Consider the following 21913-nt stretch of genomic DNA (forward strand, 5'->3'; position numbering starts at 1 on the left):
GCGTGTATGAAGCGTGTTGTGCGTGTTTTTGTGAGACTGTTGTATATTTTTGTTGTGCCTTCTTATATAGTGGAACTCTTGCCCTTTTCATAGTGCAATATAACTGAGACATGCCGCCGAAGATACTGACAACCGGCAAACCAGTCTCCTACATCTACTTGCTGGGTTTTTATTTCATACACGGAAGGCCGTTCTTAAATGACCTTAGCTGCTTATATAATGAACAAACTATGAAATCGACCAACCGAGTATTTATGTACACGTGAATGTCATTTAAAGCTTACATGTACTTTTATACAGAAACTATCAGCATATACATACATAGCTAATAATGAATCCGATTTATAAAGTGGTATTCTCTAAATATGCCCCAATCATGTTTGTTAATCATTTTAGGCGTGTCTCAGCGGAATGCATGATTGTATCAATATAAAAAGGTTAAGGCTTCCGTTTATAAGGAGACGTAACACGAATATACCACAGCCTCCCAAAACATACAGACATTCGCATACACAACGCAATGCATTTAAATGCGGCCGTCCGTAAATGTAAGTAGTTAAAATGACATTAAGTTTTATCAACCACCTAGCCACCTTAAATAGCCCTTGCTGTCAATATGATATTACATCTTATTGTTCAACTGGAATATTTCAATGTAATTTTACAAAACGAGTAATAAATACGCTAAATACTTTGAATTTCTATTTAAAGATATAATCTCTTTGCGATTAGGAATAACTTTTTAACGTCACAGGTTTGCCACGAAGAAAACTGCACAATTTTCAGACAAAAACTATGACGTACCCATCAATACTGTTCCTTAAGTTAAGAGGACTCTTTAATAGTGAGAAGTGTTCTTTGATTGAAAATGACAGGACATTATTTTATTCATAGGGGAGGGGGCTATTTAATTATGTTTTATTAACTGATCATAAATATCTTCTTAAAACCTTCTGCGGTATTAAAGGCAATATTTAAAAAGTACCCAGTTTGCGTGGTAATAGTTTTGTATATCTAGCAGTTTATTACCTCCGGAATAATATTCTTGGGAAGTCTTATAATTTTGCTCAGTACAAAAACGCATTAATCCTATAATCCTACATTTTAACTGGAAATAAGTCGGGCAATATCCTTGCACGGAACATTTGAACATAAAATGAGTGATTAATAAAAATAACACATCCTCGCTGAATATCTAAGATGATTTTATAAGTAGATATCGGTCACATAAATACACGGGCGTTGATTAAGAATTATATTAAGGAAATATTTAAAATGATCCATAAACGACAATAAAATATATTATATCAAGACTTTATTTCAAAATTTTTGGCTTTACATCTAATGGTCGTATATGATTTTTCAAAACGAAATCGATTACACGGGATTGAGATCTGAAAATGTTCAGGTTTATCGCACGTTGTTAGTATCCTGAAATGTAAAAAAAAAATCTTTAACACAAAATCACACAAATATACCAATAATGGACCTTTGTTGTGGAATATATGGTAGGACGTAAGAATTGTACATGCTGTCCCTATTGCATGATCGTAAAAGGCGACTAAATTTAGGATCTTATCTTTTCTCTTCTACCTAACTGACTTTATCTTTCCTAATGCCTCCCTTGGCACCGCCTCACTTTTGGCCTTGAGTTTAGCGTTCGCCCCTGTGAGGAAGGCTCAGGGTTCGGTCCCTTGGCCGAGTTACACCAAAGTCTATAAAAGTGGTAGTTTCTGCTCCTGCTTAGCGCTCAGCATAACGGGAGTGGGACGACTGGTTCGCCCGTTGTCAGTATAATGGGACCGGGTGGGTAGTGTTGCTTGGTATCTTAGGCGGCATGCCTCAGTGATATAGCACTGTAAAAAGGAGAACAGTTCTACTATACAAGAAGACATAACATGGATATATCGCAGTCTCATGGCACGCAACTCGCACAACATACACGCAACACACCGCATACATGGGATGCCGTCCTTTCATGACCATAACTGTTGATAGGACGTTAATTAATCAAACAAACTATATCGCCCGAGCAGAATGAATTATGACCGAGGGCGTACCAGAGGTCATTATTTGAAGTACTAGGCTACAAGGGCGATATAACACCATATATGAGCAGAAGCAAAGGTTCTTAATTTTCATATTAGTAAGGCCTTGCCTGATGCCAAATATATTTTTTAAATACTGTAAGTTGCTTTCTGTAAGCATTTGTTACTTAAATAATACAACTCCTTCAGTACTTGGGCCTTGCTTTATGCCAAATTATTATTTAAAATACTGTTAGTTGTGTTCTATATGCATTTGAGTTACTTCATAGATTCTAGTTTGGGTATTATTAGTACCATTTTATTTTACCAAACAGCTAGGGAATGTTTCATTTCCTTTATAGTGAAATGCCTGCCGCACCAGGGTATTGCATTTGCATATATCAGTTTCATTATTCTTTGCATTCTAAATTCATACTTGTTTTGATGTAATTTCGTTATTGCATTCTCAATTTATTAAATTGTCAAATATTGTGACTTAGCCTGGAATTGATTAGATTTGTTTGTTTGTTTGATTAATTAACGTCCTATAAACAGCTATGGTCATGTAAGGACGTCCTCCCATGTATGCGGTGTGTTGCGCGTTTGTTCTGTGAAGTGCGTGTTTGGGGAGACTGCGGTATATTCGTGTTGTATTTCTTTGTATAGTGGAACTGTTGCCCAATGTCACTGAAGCATGCCACCGAAGACACCAAGCAACACAACCCACCCGGTCACATTATACTGAGAACGAGCGAACCAGTCGTCCGACTCCCGGTATGCTGAGCGCTAAGCAGGAGCGGAAACTACCACTTTTATAGACTTTGGTGTGTCTCGGCCAGGGGAGAACCCAGAGCCTTCCTCACAGGGGCGAACGCTGAACTCAAAGCCAAAAGTGAGGCGGTACCAAGGGAGGCAAAAGGGAAAGATAAAGTCAGTTAGGAAAAAGAGAAAAGATAAGATCCTAAATTTAGTCGCCTTTTACGATCATGCAATAGGGGCAGCAGGTACAATTCTAACGCCCTACCTGCAAGGCCAGAATTATTCAGATAATCTTATGTAATTGGATAATCTTATATCGTTAACGTTTTACATATCTTGAACTCTTCAACTTGTTTTTTTAATAATTCATGCGAAAATTGATAAAAAATACATTCTGTTCAAATTTTATCCTCGTTTTATGTAAATATATCAGCTTTAAGGTTTTTATCATATTTTTCATTGAGTAACACCAAGACAAAGAATAACAAATCTACTACCAACGGTTATTATTTAATAAATATAATCATTTCCTACCTCCTCGCAGTTGGTTATTTTTCGACAAAAGAAGCAAAATATCGTCATCAAGGTCTCGTCTCCGGTTAAGTCTTCGTTCAAAGTTCTCTGACGAATCATAAATTTGTTTTTCTTTTTCAGAAGGTCTAGTAATCCTTCTCCATGCATCCTGTGGGTACGAATGGTGACGTTTGCCTATCCGAGGAAGATCGTTTTCTTTACTGTAGGTGTAGAACAGTGCGCTTGATAGATGCAGGACCGCCAAAGTTATCAAAAAGGATGTAAATGCCATGGCAAGACTAACCTGTTCAAAATAAACAATATGTATAAGTAGTGGTGTATAAAAATGCATTGACTATTTCGTCTTTGCTTATAACAGAATCACATGTCTTGAGAGTAGGTAACCATTTTTACGCCATTATTTTGTGGGTGAAACCCACGTCTTTTCCTCTTAAAAGTTAGACGTATCGAATGGAATTTGTTGACGTCATAATCAATACCTACCAGCAGTATGGGCAGGTTAATCTATGATACGATATCTAAATACAGAATTCGAATAACTAATCATTGGTAGATATACATTGCATCCTGAATGCTTGCCGTAAATTGCTCTCAGAATACTACCACAAACCTTTTTAATTCTACTTTTCTGAAAATATATGGAGACAACAAAATGTTGATGTTTTCGAGTTTACAATGAAGGGAAAACAAGAAATTTGTTTTTTATCGTATTTTGAGAAATACAACAATCAAGCGTATTCATTGCAACAACGTTATATTTTTATGTTTTGTTTCAAAACGTATTTATGAAAGGTTTACTCTGTGAAACTGTGTTCTTTTTGTTGCTACGAAAGGATGCTATGCCTTCTACCTATTTTCGTTTTGTATGTTAGGATTAACGAAATGATTATATCTATATATCTTACAATTCTTGCCTAGTTTTCTTTCCTTACATTTAAAATTCGAACATGAATACGATTTATATGGACAGAGAATCTTTCATTAAGCTTAGTAGTACAGACACCTTTATCTGATAGTCCAGACACATTATCTATAACTTAAGCACGACGAAGAATCAATTGAATTGTACGTTTAAACGTATTTTATATTATCACATAGTCTGAAAAATTCATTATAAGATGTAGTAAAAAAATAGTGACATCAATGCTTAAATATTTACGTGAGCGAAACTTATTCCGCTTTTTTCTGAAAAGTATAACGTAACGCCGACAAACTGATGACGTCAAAATTAGTACCCACCTGCCAGTGTAAATGACTTTGCAATAATCAAATATAGATTTGTTAAGGTGTGAGTAGTGTTCCGCCAGCCGGGCTCGAACCCGCGACCCGGACTTACAGGTCCACCGCTCTATCGATCTACCGACTGAGCTAAAGGGAAATTCCCCCTAGCACGAAGCTAGAAGGCAACCATATCATTATTTACGATTAAAACTTGCTACACTACTCCCCCTTTCAAAAGTGTTTGTCCCCGAACACAGACCCAGGTTCTCTCCAGCGAAGCCTCTCAATCTTGTATAGCTTTCGCTTGGAGTGGTCTACAGCACCAAATGTAACAGGGCAAAATAGTGAGTCGCCAGCCAGGCTCGAATCCACGACCCCGGACTTACTGGTCCACCGCTCTACCGACTGAGCTGAAGGGAAATCCCCCCTAGCGCGAAGCTAGAAGGTAACCGTATCACTATGTACAATTAAAATATACTACAGATTAATAGGAATGTACCGCGCAGTAACCTTGCGTTTTTCCTTTTTAGCAGTCAATGCCAGTGAAAAGGCGAACTTTTAATGATGAAAATGTCTCTCTATCGTACGGAAATTAATAAACACAATATGTAGTTTAAGTCCATAACTGTCGCCTGCCGTTTATCAACATTTTAAAAGAATCCAACGTTTATCCTCAATGTAGGCGTAATTATATTGAAACCCTCTCCTTTAAACGGTTTTAACGACTTTCGGTTATTAAAAGTAACATGTTTTGTTAAAAAAAAAGATGAGTTTATTTTCAAATGCAATTAAATATTAATGTAATGCGTTTATAAAATGTCACGATCTTCGTCCGGAAGTTTTGGTCTGAAAATTGTAATTCCGGAATTTAAACTCCCATGAGTCCATGACAGTACTATGTGGAAACGTCTCAGTCACGCTAAATAGTCAACTTTGCCATAATGAGTAGGCCCAATAGGCCTAGGAGTAAATGTTTACAAGTTATGTACATGTATGACGTATCTGCAATCCTTGTCTTGATGTTACATAATTATGTTAATTTGTTTTATGCCGTAAATTGTTCATTTTTGTCGGCTTTGTTTCCCGCCGTATGTCCTTCAGTGTCGTCTGCTTGTTTGCAATACCTCTACATGTGTTTAACTTAGATGGTTACGTAATAAGTTGTGTTTGATAATATATAATTTCATATTCATATTGTTATTAGTTGTGGAATTGATATAAACTAGTCATAATTTCATATTATAAGTGGTTCTTTTATTTACACCATGTAAGCACAGGGACTTTTGAAATGGAATATGCTGATAATAATTATAAGTGAAGTTTGTTTACAGATAATTTTCATGATATACTGTCCCATACTTTTATATAAAGATGTCTGGAATGACTGATATTTTCTATATATATAGTAATTCATTTATTTTGTTTGCAAATTTCACCACCCTGTTTCAGCCTCCTTTCAGGCTAAATTCACTTAGTGGGGTTTGTGATGTGCGATTATGAATAAAGAAGTAAGACTGTCTGATTATTTCACTCATAGTACATCAATTATTTACAACCGGTTAATACAGAAATGTTAGATTAATTGATGCCACATGTGGTATAAGTTTTATGCAATATGGTGTCTTGATTGGTTGACACAGTGACCTTTGCTCTATATCACGTGATTCCATGCATCGTTAGATGGTCGATTTTTTTCAGATTTCACCCACTCACTGATGTAAGAGGCTACTAAGAGCGCATATCAAATATTTAAAATATAAATGATGTACACTGTATACATCAAATATCGATGGCTAGAGAGAACTACTTTCGTTTTCAATGTAAATGATTTTCAACAGCAGTTTCCAGGTGTAACTATCTTATAATTTGTAACATAAAACATATCTCATTGCACGGGCCTGATGCAGATGCATGTACAGGAAATTAGGCCTACAGGAAGAAGTTCGCGAGTACTAAATGTCTTGCGTCTATGTTTCTAATTCATTTGGGAAAAGATAAATGTTGTGATAGGAAATTAGGGCTTTAGGAAGTAGCAGTTCGCGACAACTTAATGTCTTACAAACATATGGGGGAAAATATTGAGATAATATATCTCTTAATATGAGCAATACAAAAACCATACCGTCATGATAAATTATAGTGTGTCAAAGCAAAATAACTGCCTTCGCTGGAACTTTCAAAACACGTTCCTATTGGAAATGACGCACCAGATATATAACATACAAATATTACAAATCATGGGAAATACAAGCGATTTATTTATTTATTTAGACGGTTGGACGAGTAGTTTGCCTATTTAAAGTCAGTATAATGTGACCGGGTGAGGTGTTCCTGCTCAGTGTCTTCGGCGGCATGTTTCAATGAGATAGCACTATAAAAAGACACGAGTTTCACTATTACCGCCAGATACCACATGAATATACGGCAGGCTCAAAAACATTACCGTAGCTTTTAATATGACGTAAACCTAATAAAACCAGCTCAGTACAATATATACAAAATACGTCATCATAACAAGATCTGAGCTGGTATTAGGAAATTGATCAGTTGACCGGCTAACTCTAGTTGATGCGGTTTTGATTGAGAGTTTTTATCTAAACTTATAATCTAGGTTTGATTTACGTGATCATGAGGTTCATAGGAAATTTGATAGGGTATTTACCGGATTGTAAATAGAGAAATGAACTTATATTGATATTGGAAATAATATGATATTCCACGTTATAAGATATCAATTTTTTAATCTCTTTTAATCTCTTGGAGAGTACACATTTAACGCAATACCAGCACGACTAGCAAAGATCTATAAATGTTTAAATGATTAAATCAATCAAATATTCTGTAATTAATAATGCAAAGATATTTTTGAAATTCAAATGATTTCCGCAAATGTTACGGAATCTCTATTTGGTTTAACCTGATCGATGTTGCATAATAGGTGAGTAATCACATACCTCACATTCCCCTTGTATTAACGGTCATTTTTCCATTAGGACTCCATGCTGAGTTTGCAATTGTAATTGATGAGGATTAACTTGAACGCATTTTACTGTAAATCAACTTTCTGCCGCAGCTTCTCGCGATTTTAATACATGTTGCGAAGATTACCTTTCACTGATTTAAAAACTGAGTGGAAATCCATACCAATATAGATGATGCTATCATTTTTAGCGGGGATAGATAAATGTACTTGGATCTCGAAATTCATGAAAATCAATAGCATTTGTAAGAAGGTTTCTAGTGTGACGAGAGTACGCTGAAGTTTCGTTACAGCCCCTCATATAATAAAGTATTAAAGTAAATATTTCAAAATTAATCTAATCCCGAGGAATCCCATATTTTTGATGGACTCTTTATTCTATGAAATCATTACGCCGTTTCTGAGCCAATCAGAGGCGACGTTACAAACGGTGATGCTATTTATACCTTACCAGATAATAACATGGAATTGCAATCCAATTAAACGCTCGTATAAATTGACTTTTTCACAATTAATTACAAACGCACACCGCTGTCAAAAAACGTTCATTATCCTAATATTTCCAATTAGATGTTGCCTGTGTGAGATGAATTGGTTCATATCAGACTGTTATGTCATTTTTGTTAATCTACAAAATCAGGCCTGATGGGTAATTGATATGGCAACCGTTCTGACTAGTTGGTGAATGGTCGACATCGGATGGAGTTACGACTGAATATCTCGATCATACCATGTGGATTTCATGGCCTGAAAGCAAGCCGAGCTTTGACATAGCTACTGTTATTTCATTAGAACTTAACGACACAAACACACAAATAAATACGGAGTTATATTAGAAATGATGTTTTATGCATTAAAGGCTACGTTTCCGAAGCAAAGATTAAATGTTTAGTAATAACAATCATAATTTCAGAGTATCTATATTCAGAGCGGTTAAGATGAAATTACAAACCAAACAAAATGAAAGATACCGTTAGTAACTATATTTTTCAAGTGTAATGATGTAGCTTCATTTCGCTGTTTTGTCGCTTTGCGTAGTGAGCCTAGTGATGCGCTGTAATGAAGAGGACACCGGGAAACATAAGATGGTCCGCATTATGGGTATAATTAAAGTTATTCCGAAAGTTATGAACGGAAAGTTATATTTACAGCTAACTTCTGTATAAATTATTAAAACGGCTTTACAGGTTAATTTCAAAAGTTAAACGCAACTTCGGTTAATGTATATATACCTTTTTCACTCTTTTATAATTTACCGCTTTTCAAAATTTGCTCCACCACCGACGGAAGCATAAACCATGCCCATAATTCGAAATAAAGTAAGTAAAAAAACTAATAGTGCTTATAAAATAACCTTATTTGGATGAAATAGTTACAGTATAGTAATTCGATATAATTTACCGCGTTCTAGATAAATCTTTTTATATAGATGTTTGTGCTACACGCACTGTTCCTCTTCGTATTGCGCAAATGAATTAAAAATTAGATATTAGTCATTTAAGAACACCCACCGTCTGTTATACTATTGGCAAAGAGGCAAGGCATTCTTTGATTTGATACCTACAGAAGTTGATTTATAAAATCAATAATTGATATCCCATTTTATTGTTGGATGTATTCAAGGTAAAAATGGTATGTCATAAATGTCAATGCACTATCTCGGCTTATTTTACACCTCGATGTCTTTTTCACACACTTAAACGAGAAACATCATCCGATTATTACTATAAACTTCGATTACTATTGTTTTGACGACCAAGTTCCTGTGGAAATTTTTAATTTCTTTTGAAAAAAGATTAAAATAAATTTATGAATTACATTACAGTGACATTTATAACCCGAAAACGTAAATGCTTTCAAGTTATAAAACAAGTAACAGATTTAATGTACTTTAAAAGTTATATGTGCCATAATTGGGCAAAAAAAATGTGACATGCTGTTTGTTCTTCAGTAAGCCATTGAAACCTACAAGGTTTGATGAATTAAGCCGTGAAAATCATCCAAGAGCACAGAAGAACATGTATCATGCTTAAAAGCATTGTCAACACTACTACTTTTTTCACTGTAATAGTTCACGTTTAACACTTTATGTATGGCTAGATCACATCTAAAGGTATCACTTAATAATTATACTGAACGCCAAAAAAACTACACTTTTGAAAATTATATATTTTTGTTGAATAAATGGTTCACTCGAAAACGTTATTTCACACATCAAGTAACAGTATTGTGCATAACATTTTGACATTTCAGAAACAAAAAATCATATTGGCTTATGACGTTTTACGTCTTCCATAGTTTTTAACCCTTCGATTGCCGATTGGCAGAGCGTGCACGAAATCACGTGCAAAATGGTAAACGGGTATATGATGTAGTGAATAACAAATGGCCACTCAATTTGTGCGTGATTTCAAGATGGCGTTTTGAGCGCGCAACCGTTACAGCTACATTGTAGGGCAACAAATGGTACCCATAATCGACCAGTCAGTGCCCACACAGTACGACGACGTCTTTCCGCAGCCGGATTAAGAGCTAAACGTCCGTACGTAGGTCCCATCTTAACTCAACGTCATCGCCAGCAACGTCTTACTTGGACGATCGCGCATCAGCGATGGACGCGCCAACAGTGGAGAGGCGTCCTCTTTTCGGACGAAAGTAAGTTCAACGTGAACAATGCTGACGGTAGACTTCGTGTTTATCGACGTCGAGGTGAGCGTTATGCTCGAAACTATGTTCTGGAGACCAACAAATGGGGAGGTGGAAGTGTGATGGTTTGGGCAGGAATTTCGGAGGAACGCAGGACTGATCTGCATGTTTTCCGAGGTAGAGTCAACGCCGTTAACTACCTTGACAATATTCTACGTCCGATTGTGATAACGTTCATCAGAAACAACGGTCTGGCAGTCTTTCAACAAGACAATGCTCGCCCTCATACAGCGAGGGTATCTATGGACTACCTGCAGCAGCAAGGCATCGATGTGATGCCTTGGCCATCTTTGAGTGCGGATCTAAACCCCATCGAGCATATCTGGGATGAGCTCGGGCGTCGTGTACGGGCACGACAACCTCAGCTGGAACCTGCTCTGCGCCAGGAATGGCGTCGGATGCCCCAGGCCATCATCAGACGCGTCGTACATTCCATGAGGAGACGTTGCATAGCCGTACGTAACAACAATGCAGGACGAAAGAAATATTGAACGTTTATGTGATCTGTGTGATATCTCAACAGTGCCTTGTATAGCTGTGAAAACTAGAAATGACCCCTAGTCACTTTGAAACTCCATGACGTCATAATACTGAGGCTGATTTGAATATTTGTTGTGGCAAATAATTCAAAAGGGATCAAATGTGGTTTTCGTAATGATTTCCCCGAACAAAATCCAAAACAAAATTAAGTATTTGAGACCCCCATGTATAGTTTTTTTTTGGCGTTCAGTATACTACTCTCGATGTAAAAATGTATGAAATTGTAGACCACAGCTTGGCCTCTTGGTTAAACCATGTGTACCCATTTTACTGCATTGTAGACGTAAATATCATGATTTTGGTAGTGCTGCCAAAATTCATATTGAGCTCTTATTTAACGTTATTAATTGACTTTATAGCAAAAGCAAAATATATATATATATATAATTTAATAGCATGTATAAATATAAGCGCATTCGGTGCTTCAATACCGGAAATACGCTTTTACATTATTTACCGTTGAGAATACCTTGCTCATTCATTGACCTTTAACTTTTAAATTTTCAAATTGATTTGAGCGAATTGTATTACGGTCTAAGTAATGCGAATGAGTTTAAACATTCAGATAGCATAGCATATATATAAAAACAACATAAAATAAGGTGTACTATATGTTATGTGAGCGGTGAGCAAACACATTATCATGAAGTATGTAAACAATACTTGATGAGTTTCGTAGATGCAGGTACTTCCTAAAATAACAGTAAATAGGATCCTATACAATATAAATGACTATTCAAGAAACTAATATTTCCATACATTAAACACATTAGGATATAAATTTTATGAAGGAAAAATACAATGATAGTAGTTATTTTAACATGTTTCTCTTTCCCTAAAACGTGGAAAATGTCTGTTTACCACATTTCTAGAAAAAAATGCATGTGGAATGCGAATTTGAGCATTCTCATATTGAAAATATATTTCGATAACAACATGAAAATCTAAACCAATTGCACGATACTTACAATGAAACAAATGTAGCATATGCTTGATGTATTGTCCAGAAGTATGTTGTAATGACAATGAAAAGAAACGCCGTCTGCGACACGGTAACTTTAACACATTTACATTTGCTAAATTTCCAAACGATTTGGATTCTGGTCTAAGTAATGTTCGAATAACAGTTAATGTTATAAGTTGACGTGAAGTAACAACACGAAAAAAGCAAAACAAATATTTCCTTGTGTGTTCGGTTATATTACAGCAGGCAAAAACAATATACACATCGTTTAAATTGATTAGGATGAGCAACAGAATTGCAAAATACGGAAGTGGTAATTCACTGTGGAACATCCAGTGATGACATGATACGATTAACGCCTTCCATATGTAGCAGAAATGAAATATGAAATAAATTCATTCATGATAGGTTCTAAATGTTTGATCTAAAAACATTTCAAATGCGGGTGATCTATTGGAAAACAGCTAAATATTACACCAGATTGAGCCTATGACACAATTCGTTTACTTAATGGCTTTGACATATAGCAGGATAAAAGTTTATTCATAATTTATTCTGAATATTTATACAGGAATAATTTCAAAATGAAGAAGTGGTATGTTTTAAAATACTACCAAATATTACATGCAATGCGGTGATAGAATTAACGTAATTAACTCCTTTGGCATCTTAATTAATGCACTATTTAAACATTTATTAAAGGCATTCCTTATAATACAGTTTAATCTTGTAAAGATTCAAATTTTTCGATTCTTTTTTTCTACACGTATGATATCATGATGTCGTTGTTAAACAACCAATCAGAAATGATGTCACAAACGGCGACGTCATATACCACGTTATGAGGTGATACATAAATTGCTAAGCTAATGAAGCGTTCGCCCCTGTGAGGAAGGCTCTGGGTTCTGTCCCCTGGCCGAGACACACCAAAGTCTATAAAAGTGGTAGTTTCTGCTCCTGCTTAGCGCTTAGCAAACAGGGAGTGGGACGACTGGTTTGCCCGTTGTCAGTATAATGTGACCGGGTGGGGTGTGTTGCTTGGTGTCTTCGGCGGCATGCTTCAGTGATATAGCACTATAAAAAGGACAATAGTTCCACTATACAAGAAGACACAACAAGAATATACCACAGTCTCCCAAAACATGCACCTGGCACAACATACACGCAACACACCGCATACATGGGAGGCCGTCCTTACATGACCATAGCTGTTAATAGGACGAAAAATAATCAAACAAACAAACAAACAAAGCTAAGCTAATGAAAACGTTTGTTACAAAGACGATTGAATATGTTCTAAAAACCTCGTGCAGGAAACTTCTAAAATCAACCAATATCAAATAAACACCAGAAATGCTTTAAAACAGCAACGCACTCATAAGAATAAAATATTATCTAAATGGATTCATGATATATTTAACATCCTTCATAAGAAACATCTAAATTAAATATCATCAGAATTGAATTTACACTAGAAAATACTGCAACAACAATGTTATCACAAAAACAGCAAAATATCTAAATGAATTCAAAAAATATTCCACATCATCCAAACATCAGAAATACTCCAAAAACATTGCTCACGTAGGAATGAAAAAACATCCAATTTGATTTATAATATGTTCTACATTCACCACACAAGACACTTCAAACACTGAATCCACTGCAATGAAATGATATTAGACTTTTCAAACAATTCTAAAATCATCACTAGAAATGACAATAAGAACTATCAAAATCTGAATTAATTGTCAAAGAACTGATAATAGACTTCAAAACTCAACACTGTACCAGAAATGTTTTAAAGGATTGCTTTCTACATGAAGGAAAGAACAATAAAATTATGAATCAGATGTCAAAGAACTGAGTAAATGCTTACCTGATGGCGACAAACCTGTCGGTTAAATGAATGCGACAATACATACACCTGTAGCAGCTCTATATATATACACATCATCTCCAATACGTCACGCTTCTAAAAATCATAAACAACCAATGAAACGAAAATGAAGCTTACCGTCATATACAAAAAAAAAGGATTTTAAATTTTAATCTAGGAAAGTAATACATATTCCTAAAGATAATATTTATGTGTCTATTCATTTTCGATGTATCAAGGATGGTGTTTCTAATGCAATTACTTCAGAATATATTTGGTATTTAATTTAATCGCGTCCAGACTTCTGTGAATATTAAATTTCATTTGCTTTTTTTTGCTTTTTTTTTGTTGTTGGTTGTTTTTTAACATTTTTTTCAAGCTGCTTCTGTCAATATAATGTTAAAATATCAACAATTGTTTTTGGTTTTCTACCGTGTGATATGATATAAAAACTTCCGGAAAAACATTAAAGACGCTACACCGCTGATGAATGGTAATTTTTCTCTATCAAAAACAGCAACAGACGAATTAGTAATTTTCTTCAGTTACAAAAGTTACTTAATATACATCATTACCACCGTTGAAAAATCTTAGACTCTCATTTTACCTCAAGAAAGAATATTAAAAATAATGTTTTGCGTCCTGAAAAAAAACTACACAGCTATATTTGTATGCCCTATATAGAAAGAAGTACTGAATAAGTACTGAACGCAAAATAAGTCAATTTTCTTTCATTAAATAAATCAATAAAATTGGGCAACAGACTAGGCCTTTATAAGCCCTCTCCTAGCCAGAGATTATACAATTTAAATTGTATATATGAATTAAGTTGATCAATTTAACAACATACAAAGCGTATTAATTAAACATATAAGGTAAGTATCAAAACGGTTGTATTAATATATCATATACTATTCTCATATAAGTCTCATATAAAATCAATTAAATTAGTAATGATACATTTACAACATTTAAAGTTATATGTGTCGTATTTTTCCTACTCATTAATGAAGATGAGCTTCCAATATGTTATTCATCACCAAAATGTAACATTTTGAGAATAACAGTACTTTAAATGCATAAAATTCAATTTTATAAATACAAATAAGAGCCGAAAATGATTTTTAGCAATACTTACAAAAATAATTTTATTTCCTTCTATAATGAAGTCAAATAAGTACATACGATCAATATACGAAGCCAAATTGTGGTCTACAATTCCATATAACTTTTTGTAGTGTTATTAGTAATTGTATAGTAAGTTATACATGCACGTGTCCATCTAAACATACATAAGACATAAAAACAACAATACAGTACATAATTTGTATGCTGTAAATACCGTTAATAAGGCATGTGAAGCCATTTAAATGATTCTCGCAGCTTAATTCATCAGAACTAAAAGCTTCTAATAGATTCATGAAGAAAAATTTACATGTCAAAATTTTTGGCCAGTTACGCCACATATAACGTTGTACAGTGTAACCTAGTCAAGAATCTGAAAAAGAAATTAAGACCTGAAAAATGTTAATATCAAATTTAAAATTTAAATCAGTATACAAATACAAAGTACACTTTTTCTGCTAATATTATTATCAGGGCAATATTCTAATCTACATCCTCACACTTGATTGCTAATGTTGTTATCAGGGAAACATTCCACAGTCTACCATACACATCCTCACTTATTTGATCTTGCTATAACCAAGGAAACATTTAACATGTTAACATACATACCATCACTTGTTTGTAAATGTTATTAACAGGAACATATCCAACACTCTAACCTACACCAGTGCTGCAGATAATTTTTTGAAGGTGGGCAATTGTAATTGGACTTTTGAAAAGGGAGGGGTACAACTCTGAACCCTGCGCGAACCCAAAACATAAAAGATATGTTTAAAAAGGTTATGTGGTTACAGTATAAAGTAAACGATGACAACCTACTGCAGTAGCAATTGTGTAATTATATATTTGAAACAAGAGCACAGTTGATGCAAACTCTTGGGTATGACTTGAATTCTTTTGATTTTACTAAATGTCTTCTGATTTTTTTTCGGGATTTAAGCGCTCATAATAATTGGGTTGCATAATACAGATAATTGTAGTGGTAAGTAGTACCCGTTCATACATTTTTAGGGGTAATTGATAGCTTTTAATGGGTAGTTTACTCGTCTTAACTGGCGCACTGCTACACACCATCACTTGTTTGCTGATGATGTTATCGGGAAAATATCAAACATTATAACCTAACGTGACTACAGAAATTGGAACAACTTTTGATGATAATTGTATTTTTTTCTAACGTGTGCTTGGATCCATTTTCCTCTGAACATTTCACAAATATATGCCTTTAGTTGTGATTCCATGATCTGTTTACCTGGCAGCAGTACAAATATTTATAATATTAATTAAAAATAAAATGAAAAAAAAAATATTATAAAAGGCAGCTAAGTAGTTAGCTAATTTATGCATCGGAAACACCACTACAAGTTTCATTTTATTAGATTTATGTAAGACTTTGTTTCTGTTAATTATGTCCTTTTCCACAGCATATAGACTAATTCGAGTTATACCCCTTTTAAGGATTTTACCTTTTTTGACAGTACGAGTTATGCCCCTTGGGGATAGAGGAGGGGCATTTGATTGGACAATTTGTCCGAAATGGGTCCCAGACTCCAAATATTTCATCAGAACCCTTAGCGTCAGGCAACCATATTGAAATATTCTTGCATCGACAGTTTAAATATGTTTCGATTTTGGCTTTAAAACTTTAATTTCGAACTCACTCCCTTTTCACACCGTGTAAAAGGTTTTACTTTGTATACCCCACATATTGACTCTTTCTTACTTCATAAAACAAATACATTTTACATGTATTTCCAGGGTATTTTTACTCTGTAAACACCGGTAGTTTTGCGGTTTTTACTTTGTACCCTAAGTGCGGTTTTTACATTGTAAACCCCACATTAGCATTTTAGTTTTTAAGTTTTGAAACAAAAAATGTTTTATATGTATTTCACATAAGTTTTGTCATGTTTTATAATGGATTATCATTTGCAGTTGATTAAATAAACATCCTGTCACCCTCTGTGACGGTAGCCTTAATTCCGTCAATATGGTTGTTGAGTTGTTACTAGTAAGTGTGTAGATGCATAGATATAAGTGCTTTAAAGCAAGGAGAGTTCAAATATTTTAGTCACATATATGTCAAACACATTACATTCAGCAATTGTTTATTGTTTTAAAGTTTCAAAATTGTTCAAATGATGTTATATATCGTGTTTTTAGGGTTGTCGCTCGACCCGATTTTCACAATTTCATAATTTTCATGTTTACTAAGAGAAGCATCAGAAAAGAAAATGACGTATACAAATTATCCCACTTATTCAGCACCTTTATTTTTGTTCAGGACAATTATTATTAGTTTAGATTTAAAACTGAATTCCATATCACATATTTTAAGTGTTTCATTTTGGGTAGCGTCACGATAGAGAAACATTCAACATTCTTCACCCCCTAATTTATTTTCTAATGCTGATACATTTTGTATTACGGAACATCCATCTTCGCAATCTACACCCCCTCATTTGTTTTTGCTGAATATGCTTTTATCAGGGGATATTCAACATTGTAATCTACACCTACTCTTCCGGATAACAGTTTGAAGCAAATGTTATGCATGCACAACGGTGATTGTCCGTAGGTGGCTCGGCTGTCGGCTGTATGTCGTGCTTCTCTCCACCTTCAGTAGCTGCAATCCTAAAGCATGTATGATAAGACAAAATCGTTAAAAACGGCACTGTCTTCAACATATACATGTTTGAAATTGATGTTCATACCATGGGAGAACGAGAGATAATTTTTATCATATAAATTTTGGAAATAGACCTTCATACACTTATAAATTATTATTTTGTTAAATGAATAAAACGATTATTTTCTTTTAATAAAAAATAATGTTTCAAAATTGTTCAAATGATGTTAAAAATTACAGTGCATTCAAAGTGTTAATGAGGCTGTGAAATGTGAAATTCCACTGGATTAGTTTTAACTATGAGGATTATAAAAACAGATATACACGATGCGATTCATTTAAAATACAGTAATTTCCATAACATAAACGGATGTTGAATTTTAATTTTTTTCTCTTCGATATCGTAGCGAACGCCATTTAATCAACCAATGAAAAGGAACGTAATTATCCTGTCATAGAAAGTTATCACTTATACCGAGCTTTTCCATGGCACCGCTGATTTTCGTGGATATAAATGGCACAGACAATATATTTTAAAGAAAGAAGCAATGCCACAAATTACTGTTGATAGTTATTTGGAGAATATTTCATTTAATCTAAAACAGTTTTATGTATCTCCCTGGAACCTTTTTCTCAACGAAGCAACACATTTTATGGTAAAAATACGAGACAAATTACTTATGAAACCAACCTAAGACTATAAAAAATACTTGAAGAAAACGTGCCTTGAAATTATCAATACCAAGTTTGTGATATTGACCTTAAAGGAATGAGTACATGGGAGTTGATAAATATAATATCGACCGGTGTTTCATGATCACGTTGTTTAACACGCGACACTGTCTTATTTTTCTCGGCATACTAATGGAGTATTAGTAATTGATATTTTCTATTTTATATCTATATAATCCTAAAGTATGTAAGGTCAACCAATCTACGTCATAATGTATTATTGTCATTGTAACTAAGTAACACCAATTGAGCGTTATTGCCTAATGAAGACCGTTTGTTTGACTTCTGCAATATAATTTTGATATAATTTGGACCGAATAATGAAAAAATTATACTTTTTCATATTTAGAATTATTTGTAAAGTGAAACCTTCCTGGTCGACCATTTGATTAATAAGACTACTTTCTTTGGGTCCCAAAGGATCAATTTTAACACAGGTTGCCCTGTATATCAAGTCAGCATGACTATCAATGGTCTTTAAGACAGGTTTGAAAGATTTCTAGTGGTCTTAGGCATGTGTTCAGATTCTAATAAACCATTATAAATACCTTATAGCCTGTAACTTTCGCGGGTGAAAATTTTTGAAATTTCGATCTAAATCTCGAAAATTAAAATTAAGCGACAGAACTTTTAGAATATATAATTCAAACTATCGATCATATCGTACATATCAGAATTTCGCGACCGTAGCGATGACCTGCAAAAATATCCCCGCGATATACGTTAACCATTATTTGTCAGAACAAGTCCATATTATCCAACATGATCGTAAATATACCCCGCAGATTAATCAAACAAGAGGCCAATGGGCCTCGATGGTCATCTGACTAATAGCTCAAAACAAAATAGTCAAAGTATAAAGTTGTGGCTTACAATAAATATCAGTGATACAAGGAACTCCTTAATTGAATATGTAAGTTTTTGAAATATTTCATAACTTTGACCTTAAAGGCATGTAAAGGTATTTCGTTGAACAAACTTGGTAGCCTTCTATCCTATTATGTTGTAGGCCAATATCAGGTTTCTAGGCCTCTTATTTATTCACTAGAAGAGTTTTTTTATTTTAGCCTATTTGACCCTTGTGGCATTGAATAGTCGTCAAAGTCATCGATTTGAATAATATGTTTCTACAAATGTTCCAGGAAAGATATGGTTGTCAAATTTCAGCATAGCTCCAATCGTTCTGTCCCCATGGGTCTTACCTGTGTCTTTTATAAAATATGATGGTCCTCACCTAATGATGGTTCGTGACAAATATGGTTGTAATCCACTCAAAGATTCAGGACGGGTAGGATATTAAAGCAAAATTTTAGCAAAGTACTCCCTTCTGAGTTCCGCCCCTCTGTCCCCAGGGGTCGAACCTGACTCATTTATATAAGATAATATTGTCCTTCCCCAATGATGTTTCACACCAAATATGGTTGTAATTCACTTAAAGGTTTAGTGGGAGTAGGATTTTAAAGCAAAATTTCAGCAAAGTTCCCTCTTCTTAGCCCCGCCCCTCTGTTCCCAGGGGTCCGACCTAACTCATTTATATAAAATATGATTGTCCTACCCCAATGATGTTTCACACCAAATATGGTTGTAATCCACTTTGGGGTTAAGTAGAAGTAGGCTTTTGTTTGCAATAGCCACATGGCGCACGGCGCACGACGACGGACGAAACACGATGACAATAGGTCATCCTGACCTTCGTCAAAGATGACTAAAAATCGTCTTTCTTGATGACCCATAAAGAACCAAATAGGTTTATTTTGCCGTATGATTAATTTTCATATATTATTAGGTATGATAATTGTTAAAGTAGTACACAATATCACGTGAGTTTGCATGAAATCGATATAATGTCTCCGATTTCGGCTGTCAACTATTTTAGTATCTTAAAGTTGATTCTTGGGCGTTTTATTGTATCTTAGAAACTAGGAACAACTGTTTGAATCAGCTTCATACTTACCATACGGTTTGTTTTGTATTGTATTAACGTGTGCTTTCTACATCGTGGAATTTCTCTTAATGTTCAAAAATAAATTCTGATATGATATAGACACTAAATCAATAGTATTAAACGCGTGGTAAGTATTTTTTAGCAGACAAATGAAATATAAGCATAATGTGAAACAAATCTAATCACATCTTATCTCAAATTTTCAATTTTTGAAAAATAATATCCTTTGGTTAATGCCACTTAACAATAATATGAAAATATCAAAGTTAAACACACGTGAACATTATTTATTTAAGTATATTGAATGTCTAGATGAACTGTACACAAATGTAAATTTCTCTGTAACGAGGTCTCACATTTTGCCAAGATAGGCGTTAGTATACTAACATTTTTTTAAACATTTTAATCATAACATTTTCACTTATTGTAGAAAATGAGGCTAATATGTTTAGAAGTTTTAGTATGGAGTTTTTCTAAGAGGACGATAAAACGTCTATTTCGATGCTTTTATAATCTGTCATTACAGTCGATCACTGTTTTCCGATTGGCATTGGATAACTGTAAACTTTAAGAGATCTTCAGTATAATTTTTAAGCATGACACACATGTATATGTTGATTACAGCCCCACCCAGAAGATAGAAGATTGTGCAAAGATCGTGGGTTGAGCCAGGGTCACTTAAGGTCGGCCTTTCGTGAATGAACGTTATATGTCGCCAATGACACCACACAGTAACACCTATCAAGACGTGTTTATAACGTTATCTATATATATATTTATTATTTAAAGTTCCGTATTTTTGTTTTGTGATTCTGTCTCGCAGGTAGGGCGTTAGAAATGTACATGCTACCCCTATTGTATGATTCTAAAAGACGATTAAATTTAGGATCCTATCTTTTCTCTTCTTTCTGACTATTAAAATCCTTGTATGGTAGCTTCCAATCAAGTGAAGCCGACAAAAAAGCACATTTAGGATCTTATCTGTCTTCCTACTTTACCTGGGTCTTCCTAACGTCTCCATTGACACCATCCCGCGTTTGGCCTTCGGTTGAGCGCTCGCCCTGTGAGATGGGCTCTAGGTTCTGTCCCCTGGCTGAATCACATCAAAGTCTATAATAATAATAATAAACGGGCGCAGACATACTGCCGATGTATCCAGATTGCAAATCATATTATACATCCCGACTATTAATAAGTTCATTATTATCTATCTCGTGATTAAAGAAGCTTTCGGGTTGCCCTCGATGCTTATCCAAGCGGGATTCAAATGGTTTTATTGTTGGTGAAATAACCAAGGCTTCGGGAAGAGTGTTGCAGTGGTTAATGATCGGCTCATTGAAGGAATATCTCTGAAATTTACAGTTTCACGTGCAGTATTTTTCATACTAACAAATCAAGACAAGCTTTCAATATGTTATTCATCATCAAAAGGTACTCACATCTTGAAAATTACTGTGGTTTTAATGCATTGGTTTTAATTTTACAAATACAAATAAGAACAGATATGATTTTTAGCAGTACTGCCATATACATCTATAGTGAAGGTCAGACCATGAAGCCAATTTATGGTCTACAATTTCATTTAAAATTGTTTGTAGTGTTATTAGTTATTGTAATGTGATTTCTGCAGGAAGTTTCCATCTAAACATACATAAGGCATATAAAACAACAATTTTACAATACATAATTTCTGTGTTAAACGAACGTTTATAAGGAATCTGAAGCCATTTGAATGATATTCAACGCTTAATTCGTCAAACATTATGGTTTTCAATAGATTAATGAAGAAAAATAAACATGAAAATTTTTCGCCCAGTTTCGACACATACATGTATAACTTTATAGTGTCAAAGAATGGCCCCTATTTTG

The 21913-nt window shown here is 34.4% G+C and overlaps 1 long non-coding RNA gene across 3 annotated transcripts; it reads right to left on the reverse strand.

Moving 5' to 3' along the window:
* Positions 1–1306: 1306 nt before the first annotated feature.
* LOC138328933 (uncharacterized) lies at positions 1307–21161 on the reverse strand. Of its 3 annotated transcripts, XR_011209379.1 has the most exons (4): positions 21043–21161; positions 17259–17372; positions 3321–3603; positions 1307–1431 (listed from the first exon to the last, which is right to left on the reverse strand). It is a non-coding gene; the product is annotated as an uncharacterized lncRNA (long non-coding RNA). The 3 variants fall into 3 exon arrangements; XR_011209381.1 differs by lacking the exon at positions 17259–17372 and having other exon boundaries at positions 21043–21155; XR_011209380.1 differs by lacking the exons at positions 17259–17372; positions 21043–21161 and adding an exon at positions 13611–13659.
* Between the last annotated feature and the right edge of the window lie 752 nt (positions 21162–21913).

This window comes from Argopecten irradians, chromosome 8 (assembly GCF_041381155.1).
Source record: "Argopecten irradians isolate NY chromosome 8, Ai_NY, whole genome shotgun sequence".
NCBI lineage: Eukaryota > Metazoa > Mollusca > Bivalvia > Pectinida > Pectinidae > Argopecten > Argopecten irradians.